The sequence below is a fragment of the Bactrocera tryoni genome, unplaced genomic scaffold, assembly GCF_016617805.1.
Source record: "Bactrocera tryoni isolate S06 unplaced genomic scaffold, CSIRO_BtryS06_freeze2 scaffold_11, whole genome shotgun sequence".
NCBI lineage: Eukaryota > Metazoa > Arthropoda > Insecta > Diptera > Tephritidae > Bactrocera > Bactrocera tryoni.
Window position 1 is genome coordinate 14,113,578 of NW_024395824.1, and position 10,895 is coordinate 14,124,472.

A 10,895-nucleotide genomic window follows, 5' to 3' on the forward strand; every position below is an offset into this window, starting at 1 on the left:
CGGCAAAACTAATACGGCTGCGTAAACTGACGTAAGATATTGACGAAAGATATTGATATTATCAGCCTCAACACCCGCGCCGTTAGTTCTGCTTTCTCCAGACAGGACAAGGAAGCAAAGCAAATGGGTCTGGCAGTGAACGAGGGCAAGACGAAATATCTCCTGCCATCAGACAAACAGTCGTCGCACTCGCGACTTGGCTCTCACGTCACTGTTGACAGTCGTAACTTTGAAGTCGTAGATAATTTCGTCTATCTTGGAACCAGTACAAACACCACCAACAATGTCAGCCTGGAAATCCAACGCAGGATAACTCTTGCCAACAGGTGCTACTAAGGACTGAGTAGGCAATTGAGAAGTAAAGTCCTCTCTCGACTAACACAAACACAACTCTATAAGTCACTCATTATTCCCGTCCAGCTATATGGTGCAGAGGTTTGGACGATGACAACAGCTGATGAGTCGACGTTGCGAGTTTTCGAGAGAAATGTTCTGTGAAAGATTTATGGTCTTTTGTGCGTTGGCCACGGCGAATGTCGCATTCAATGGAACGATGAGGTGTATTAGATATACGACAGCGGTTAAGCTGGCTAGGTCAATGTCGTCCGAATGGACGAAAACACTCCAGCTAAGTATTCGACGCAGTACCCGCCGGGGAGGCAGAGGAATACATCCACTCCGTTGGAAGGAGCAGGTGGAGAAGGACCTGGCTTCCTTTTGAATATCCAGTTGGCGCCACGACTGGTGCGCTGTTGTTAAATCGGTTTTAATCGCGTAAGCGGTGTCTACGACAGTAAAGAAGAACTACGCGAGCGATTCACCTAGGAGTTGCTGCCGAGCTTTCAACAGACGTATGTATTCTTGTTATTTTAGGTTTTATCAACCGTCGCGGTATACCTGTGAGAATTCGTAGCGACGACGGTAAAAATTTCGTCAGAGCCACTAATGAAGAGAAACGTTTTCCCGAAGCATTTGATTGCCATCACATTTTGTTCGATCTTTCTGTGAAAGGAGTTGAATAGATGTTCAATTTTTCGTATAAACCGTATAATTAAAAAAAAAGGTGCGTGGAGTCCCTACGCGCGGATGAAGTTATACTTCTTAGTGATATTCCAAGAAATGCATATCATTTTGTATGAAAGAAAACTAGAAAACTTAAATTCACATTTTATAAATTTATTATAATTTATTATCTCCCCGAGCATGCCTTTGCCAACAAGTCGTCTTTTCGCGACGATGGCAAAAGCTAGAAATCATAAATTGCACAACTTTCTGGTACTTCTCGCAAAATTCGATATGTATTCACGATCATACGTATACATACATACATATTTACGCATGTTTGTAGGCGAAGCTGCTACAGCGGCAAGGGGTGACAATCGGCGGCCATTACTTTACTTATGCCATAGAAATTCTATTGCTACGAATATGGAAATGACAACGAAATAATGCAAATATGCATATTTCTAAAGGTCATTAATTTCTTTGAAGAAATGAATGATCCTGAGAAGTATAGTCTTAACTTTTCAACGGCCAACGCAGAGCATTTCAACCAAAAGGAATTCATTCATTAAAATCACCACTCAGAAGTCGTTTTATCCGTTGTAAGCGAACGATTTTCGAAGAAACATCATTTCTAATATGCCACAAGACAAAATTAGAAATGAACTTTTTAAACCTCACGCTGTCAGATAAAACGATATACCTCGCCATCGCGGGTCGATTTCCAAAAAATGGACCAACGCAGGGTATTTCAACAAAAGGGCACATAAAATAGTTGAGAATTCGCAGAAATGAAAGACAAAGGAAAGAAAAAGCAGTATAACTTCAATAATGAACAAGCATACAAACATACATATGCGCAGCAGCAGCAAGGAAAGAGGTAACAATCGGCGATCCATTGTATATTTCTTTCATGCATAACCAAACCATAATTAGGACAACGCAATTGAAGTGTCAATGGTGGTCTAGGTGGTAAGCGCTTCAAAAGTTACGACGAGCACGTAGGAGGTACGTAGGTTCGAATCCCAACAGAATTTATTTTTAATTGAATATGTCACCTACCAAAAATTTAAACATTGTTCTACAAAAACAACAACAGCATAAGCATGGCAACATTGTGTTGTTGGTAGAAAAGCCGAGCTGTGCCGAAAGAAACGAACAAACGATGGCCGATTGTCACCGCTTCGCTTGCTGCTCGAACATCTTCGCAGACAAGGTTGCGTAGATTCATATTGAGCAAGGGGTTGCGTAGATTGATATTGAGCAAGGTTGCGTAGATTCATATTGACCAAGGTTGTGCAACCTAAATTTATCGCAACCTTTTCCGAACTCGTATAAGAAGTATAACTTCAATAATTATAATAAAAAACCGTATAATCGTATAACTAAATTTTCTAATGCCGAAGAGACTGGCTGAGGCACTGTGGTAAGTTAATCTTGCGGATCATAAATGATGTAAAAACCTTTCGTTTATGGCAGTGTTCATCATGGCAGGACTATGTAAGTGAGCACGAAACAAAGGGCACCCTGTGAGAACTCCGTTACCTTAAATTTGGAGAGTATTATTAATTTTTTGTTTAAAAAATTACTGTTGTGCTTTCTGATATAGTTTATATATTGTGCAATTAAAAAAATTATGTTGGAGTCTAAAAATCTTTACTGTTTTGTATTTAAATAGCGTTAAACACAAAATGTAACTCATAACACCATGAAGCTTTTACTATTTGTAGCTTTGTGGAAAGGCCTTGCGCCGCTAAGCATTACATCGCAGGGCCCATTAGCTTATTTGCAATTATTATCTGGTGTTATTCGGCCTACCACTTCCATCTCCAGATCCTTCCGCTCTGTTGTACATAAGTCTCAAACAGTAGAAACATATATGCTCTGCATTTTTGGTCCTGTTATCATACTAGAACTAAGTAACTCCATTGTTATGACCGTACCTATGCATGTACTCTCTGAAACTGAGCTTTTTAATTGCGTCAAGGGTAGAGCGTTTCCTGAGGAAGCCGTATTTGTTGTTGAATACGCTACAGGCCTCCCCTACAAGGTGACTTTATTTTCGGACACAGATTATCCTCTCAAGCATTTTACCCATTGTATCAATCATTCATAGTGGGCAATAAGAACTCTCACACGACGGTTCTCCTACTGCTTTATTTACCTTCTGTACTATCACTAGTCGTTGCATTTCCCTATCTTAGGAATAAATTCCTTTTCGTATCATCGTGTAAATATCACCATAAGTGGTTTTGCGTTGTGCTTCAAGACCCTGTTCGGGACTTCATCCAGGTCTGGTGCTTTAGAATTACCGAACCGTTAAGCAGCTTTCGGCACTTCCATATCATATACTTGTATTGTATCTGTGATCTCTTCTTTTCCTAGAAGTAGACTTCCGCCTTCTTGGCTTTGCTCAGGGAAAAGCGTTCCTACCACATTTCTAAGCAACTAGGGACAGGTCGGTGCTTATTCTTGCCCTTTCTATTTCTTCATTATTTTATACGCCTCGTCCCAGGAGTTTTCTACTTTGTCGCACAACATTTTGAAGCTAGAAGTATTGCTGACATTTGTCGATTTTTGGAGCTCACTTCGTAAATCGATTTCGTTGTTTTACCAGTATACCGGCTTTCTTTTGACAGATTGCTTGCTTCTGATCATAGCGGCTTCGCAGGCTTTGGAAATGCGTTCTAACAACAGGTCGGACTGATGATCTACGTCAACATAAATTGGAAAAGTTTCTCGTCAAGTGTTTCAATCTTCCACCCTTTGGACTGCACTTTTTGGCGACATGCGCTTCTGTGTAGTCCTTGCGTGAGTTTCCTGATTTTTATCAATATAGCCAGGTAATCACTCTGAGTATATACATATGTATATCGTACCCCGCCAGTCCGTTGGTCGAATTGAGGTTCTTCTACGTCAATAATGAAGCTACACATATTCTTCGTAAAGAAGTGCTTTGTCGTTGTGTACCGCGGGACAACGTCTAACACAGCAGAAGGTTTAAGCAGTGCACTACCCTTCTGGTTAGTTGTTTTGCTTTCCTATTATTTCGCGAAGGCCTTCAAATCCCACGGAATTATGTTTGGTGTAGTTGTCGTTGCATTTTTCCCAAGTTCTTTCAGTATTTCTTCATGTTCATACATAAAGTTGTATACTTGGCGATATATAACGGGTGTGAAATAAATAAATAAACGTTTGTTTTGAAGCTAAAAAGTTCAATTATAATTTGAGATGAGTGCAGACCAATGCAAGAAGAAAGAGAAGAAACGGCAACGATGAAGTTTTCGATGGTGCTGTCTTACCACTGTCTGGGATTGCCATTTTCACTTATACTAAGGCAACCATAAGTATGAGTGAACAATTGCGACCTCTAGTTGTTGATGTCCGTTGTCTTTCTCTCTGATCATGATGGCGTTGGGAACGGTCGGAGCTCGAGTCCTTAGTGCAAGTTTATATATTTCTAATATTTTGCTCTTCAAGCCTCTGCACACGGTCCGTACTCGACTCTCGAGCGCGTACTTGAGAGGTTCTGAAATTTTGTTCAGCAAGCCACTGCGATCGTTCGATATTTGACTCCGTGCGCGTACTTTAGAATTCCCTAAATTTTGTTGAATAAGGATCTGCGAGCGCTTGATACTCGACTCTCCGGCACGCGATTGCGATGCTTATTTTCTTCGATTCGGAAGACGATTTTCAGTTTTTGATGAAGATTCTCCATCACGGCTTGTTTTTGATACCCTCGCCTGGGAACTATTTCTTGAAAGTTGAGATCTAGATCTTTTGGGCATTTTGAAATGACAAAAAAGTTGAATTGTACCAAATTATTTGCTTAAAATCTATTAATATGTAATTGAAAAATTATAAGAAGATGAGTCGAGAAGATGAGAACTACAATATAATGTAGCCAAATCCATTTTATTCTAGAGACGACTGCTGCGCAGTGCATCGACTGCGCGACTTTCATAGCGGTGGAATTTATACATACACTAGGGGATCCGGCCCTGCATTGCTGTGGTATACATTTTATACTATTATATGAATAAACTATTCAATACAGTGAAAATTTTACTTACGAATAAAGGCGAAAACCTTTTTGTCAGTATAAGAATTCAAGGGATTGTACTTGAGGTATAATTTTGAATATGTTCATACAAATAAATTTTTTGGAAAAAAATTACGAATTTAAGACTGATTTCTCAATGTCTGGTTACTAGCCTTTCTGTCCAGTTAATAAAGTTGTCCGCTTAACAGAGCGTCTATTTAAAGAGCTTTCACTGCATTTTTCATTTATGATTTGTTTTTACTATCCTATCTTCTAAGTTGGTTCGAACTAGACACATTGTGCTAAATTTTACTAAAATCGGTTCAGTAGTTCAGGTGTCCATCGCGGACAAACAACGTGACACGTACTTTTTATACACTTGCAACCAGTTGCTACAGAGTATTATTGTTTTATTCACCTAAAAAACGTCTTCGACTAAACCTCGTACTGAGCAGTTGAGTTAGCGTCTTTCTCTGAGTTTATAGCTATTCATATGGCTCTCTTTTGGTGTTCTTTTTTTTGCACTACTGTCTGCTTACTTTAGTAACGCGATTAATACTTATTTTAAGTGAGAAATATAATCCAATACTTATATCAGTGTATTATAACTTTTCCACTATGCCCCTGGCGGGTTTCCAGTTCGGGGACAACAGGTTTGCTGCGCTGGCCCAAGGTCCCCAACCAAAACGTAAAAAATCGTATCAAAAACTGCAAGATGCTTTTCCTGACTTACCGCCAATAAAAAGTGATGATCCAAAGTATATTGTGATTAAATCCGACGAGAATTCTACACCCTTTTCAAAGGTTTCTTGTTTTCGTGTTTACAATGCCTTACTTACCGTGAGCAAAGATATAAACAAAATTAGTGAATTACGCGACGGCAGCCTATTATTGCTTGTGAAAAATAAGCAAGTAGCAGACAAGTTTATAAAAACGAAATGTCTTTTCAACATTGGCGCTGTTAGCGCTAGCTATCATCAACATCTTAATTGTAACAAAGGCACCATTTATGCACCGTTTTTAAACGATGTGCCTGAAAGCGAAATAATAGAAGGACTGAGTTCTTACGAAGTTTCCGCGGTTTATAAGTTTACTCGCAAAGTTGAAGGTGTTATAAAGCCTACTGGTGTTATGCTAATATCATTCAACAGTTATTCCCTTCCAAACAAAATAAATATCGAATGGAGGATGACCTCTGTGCGACTATACGTGCCTAATCCAATGCGCTGCAGGTCATGCCAAAAATTGGGTCATACGCAAAAACATTGTAAGGGTTCCCCAACATGCGAAATTTGCAATTTCCCTTCTCCACACGATAATGACTGCATCCGAGTTATGTGTGCGAATTGTTCTGGCGAGCATCGTTCTTCGGACTATAAGTGTCCAAAGTATATGCAAACCAAATAAATTTTAAAAATAAAGACACTAGAAAAGTGCAGTATGCACGAAGCCCTTAAAAAGTATAGAGAAAATACTTCCCTCCCTTCCCTCACTGCTAGCTTTGCACATGTGCTTCAACCTACAAAAGAGGTTTCCTCTGTATCCAACACACCAACAAAAATTTCAGCCATCAACAATTTCACAAAATCTAAAAATACTCATAGAATTGCCGACAATGACTTTCCTAGTACATCAAAACAAAACGCAGAGGTCACCTCTGCTCCCACCTCATCAATAAACTCTTTAACTAGAAAAAATCAAACGCCAACAATAAACATATTTTCATCAACAAGCCTGCATCGATCAGTTCAGACTACAACAACGTCTCACATTCAGCTAAAAATATCAGCGACAACTGTACCCAACAAGCCTCTTTCTTAAATCCCAAACTTTTCAGTCCAACAACAGCCTCTCTCATTTCTAACTTAAACAACTCCTTGAACTCGCTTAATAAATATACTGACTTCAACAACACTACTACCAACACTACCGTCCAGTCTAATCCACCTAATCACGAAAATCTCTTTCCAACAACAAGCAATTCCAACGATAATCAATACTCTACTCAACATACTGAACAAATAGAAATTGACTCTGAATAAATACGCTTAGCCTTTACTCTCTTTTGAATTAGTACTCAATTGGTGACACTCAGCTTCAACTGACTGCTCATACGAGTTGATATTCTAGCTCTCTTCTGTTTCCCTTTTTCTTTTTTTCCTACATAGATCTTATGATTCCATTATTGCAATGGAATTTAAACGGCTACACTAATAATTACAATGAGCTTCAATTATTAATACAAGATCATTCCCCAGCTATTATACTCTTAAATGAAACTCACATCTCTTTCAACTTGTCGGCTTTTACTCCTAAGCAGTACATTGGCATGTTTCCCAATCTTCCACATATTAGCACAGGTAAAAGAGGTATTGCGATTCTCATAAGAAGTGATATTCCACACAAAATTAATGCCATTCAATCCAACTTGCTGGCTATGTCGATCGAAATTATCTTAGTTAAAAAAATCACCATTATCTGCACCTATATTACACCAGATGAACATTTTACCAGTACAGACATCCTGCAATTAATCAACCAAGCTTCTACTCCTTTAATTTTCGCTGGTGATTTTAATGCATGGAGTCCACTATGGGGCTCTCCAATAGCCAACAAGAGGGGCAAATACATTGAAGACGCTTTACTTTCCTCTAACTTAATATGTTTGAATAACGGATCCGCGACACTCTTTTCCACTCACTCCACTTTTTCCCATGTAGATCTTACAATGTGCACCGACACACTTGCCACAGAGTGCGAATGGAGTATACTCGATCACCTGCATGGAAGCGATCACTTCCCCATTGTACTAAAATTGCACCTAGGTTTAACAACTAAAAACCACAAAATAAATAAAGTATTCAAAACTGATTACGCTGATTGGGAGAAGTTTCAGACACATTGCGAGATAAATGGCAATAATACCCCAATATCTGACAACCCTAACCAAGAAAGTGCGAGGTTAACAAAAATTATTCGTTCAGCAGCGAATGTTAGCATTCCTCATACAAAGCCAACAGCAAGTTCAAAGAGTGTTCCTTGGTGGAATAAAGAAATCGCTAAATTGCGGGCAAAAAAACAGACAGCTTGGTATGAAAACAAACGCGCTCGATCACTAGTCAACTTAATATCTTTCCGGAAAGCCAATGCTCTTTTCCGTCGATCCGCGAAACAGGCCAAGCGTAAATGTTTTCAGGATTTCACAAGCAAAATAAATCCTTCGTCTGAAAAAAACTTTCTGGAGTGCCTAGAAGTCTAACCATTCAATGCGTAAAGGGGCCAACAGGTTTGGTAACCAATCCATCCGATATTTCCGAGTTATTTGCAAACCACTATTCTGAAACAAGCTCAGATATTTCATTCAGCACACAGTTTCAAACCTCTAAAACCACCACACTGTCCGACACTTCCTACTCTGTCTCCCCTCTTTCTTTTTCTGCTAAACAAATAGAAACCAGCATTTCACTGTCTGAATTCGAGTTCGTTGCATCTACCGTTAAGGGTAAGTCCCCGGGGCAAGATAAAATTTCTTATCCAATTATCAGACATACGCCAAAAAGCCTCAAGCTCCGATTGGTAAAGCTTTATAACAAAATTTTCAATACTGGTGTCTACCCCCAATTTTGGAAAACGTCCTGTGTCATACCAATACTTATACCACACAAATCCTCCGATGAACTTGCTAACTATAGGCCGATTTCCCTCCTTCCATGTATGGGCAAAATTTTGGAAAACATCGTGGCTAACCGCTTGATGTGGTATGCTCAGCGAATCAAGTTCATATCACCGAATCAAGTCGCCTACAAAAAAGGTCAAGGCGCGTTAGATGCTTTAATCCAAGGGTATTTGTGGGTATTTCACTAACCCACAACCAAACTAACATCGAATGTAAAACACAGCTGAAAATACTAGGATTAATTTTTGACTCTAATTATAATTTTAATGCTCACTGTAAATATGTCAGAAACTCGTAAATGTCACGATTAAATATTGTTAAATATCTCCCGTCTAAGCATTCATTTATTCATCCGAACACAATAGTCAATGTTGTCAGAGCTTTGCTAACTTCAAAAATAGATTATGGGCTCCCCATCTATGGCAATTGCTCCAAAAGCATTATCAACCTTTTAAATGCACCTTACCATTGCGCAATACGGCGAAGTCTCCGGGCCTTTCCAACCTCGCCAATAAAAACGATAATGGCTGAATCTGGTTTACCAACAATTTAAAATAAAATTATAGATTATTCGCTTCAAATTCTTGCGAAAACGGCTGAGAACACCAACCCATTACTAAATACAACTAATACGCATGCCACGAAAAAAAGAAAAATTCCAAGAATACAATCGGCTATTTCGAGATGCTTCTCGCTGCAGAAAATAATATTTTACGTAACGCAACACGCAAATTCACCACTCGACATCCTCCCTGTCTGATCAATGATAAAATACTACAGAATAAGCTTATGTTTTTGTCCAAGCAAAACACACCAAACGAAGTCTTTCAACAAACCTTTGCTGAACTGGATTCTAATTACACAAACAATGGCTGGAAGTTATTGTTTACGGATGGCTCGAAGTCCATCGATTCCACTTCGTTAGCAGTTGTCACTGCCACAGGAGAAATTATTTGCAATTGGCTTCTTCCCTCAACGACCTCTGTATTTACCGCTGAAGGATCTGCTATCCTTCATGCAGTTAATTACGCAAAAAAGACTAAAGGAAAGTTCCTCATCTGTACAGACAGCAAATCGTGTATGTCTGCAATAACGTCTCCTTCCAATCGCAATCCCATAATAGAAGTTATCAGAGACGCGGTCATTGATGCCCCTCAGAAAATCCAAGTTATGTGGATCCCGGCCAAGCTGGTATTACAGGCAGGGTTCTCATTTACTACTCCGTAGCAGCAAAATTTCTAAAATTATTGCTATGCTATCGCTACCGTTCTCACTTTGTCGGGAGCCGCAGCAAAGCCTTAGCATAACAATGTAAAGTATGTGCTCTACTCTGCTCCGAGTTTTGTTAGGTAAAAAACTATAGCTGGAGCGGGAGCAAAAAATTAAATTCTGCGCTATGCTCTGGCGTAGCGGTAGCAAAAAATTGGGAGCGGTAGCACATCAGAGCAAATGAAAATTTTCATGTGCTACAGCTCCCGAATGTGTTTGTTGTTGTTTTTTTTTCTTTTTTGCTATTTTCTGGCATAATATTTGAATTAATTGAATAATTCAAACAAAACAATGTTAAGCAAATCATTTTGGCACTTGTTGCGTCAAGTGCCTTTATAAATCTAAAATCAAATATTTTAAGAAATATATTAATAAAGTGAATTGATAATAATTGAATAAATTATAAATTTCTTTTTATTATGTAAAATATTTACCAATTTTATATTACCAAAAACATCATCTATTCCAAATGTATTACAATACTCAATTACTATGAATTTTCGAAATTAATTTTAACTATGTACATATACTTTCCCCCTTTTTGTATACACTAGAGTGTTTTTTTTTTTGAACTATTAATTTTTTTCAGTCCCGTCACGAAATTTCCTTGGAAATACCCCAAAAAAAATTCCTTGAAAATTTTAGCCCTACATATGTGTTTACATTAAAAACTGGACCGAGGCATGTACAAATTTTCCATAGAAAATACACTACAATCTTGGTTCTTTATCTTTAAATTCCTACAGATCAGAGGTATTTTATGGCATCGCTTTGACTTTAGACGCTGTAGCTCTTGTCAGTTATACAAAAAAATGCGAATTTCGTGGAAAAATCAGGTTTAGATACCTCGCCTTTATCTTTTGGAATAAACGTGGTTAATATTCATATACTGATTACCGAGGATGG

General features: G+C 38.6%; 1 pseudogene; it reads right to left on the minus strand.

The window, feature by feature from the left end:
• Positions 1 to 1,578: 1,578 nt before the first annotated feature.
• Positions 1,579 to 1,720, minus strand: LOC120779956 (annotated as a pseudogene).
• Positions 1,721 to 10,895: the final 9,175 nt, after the last annotated feature.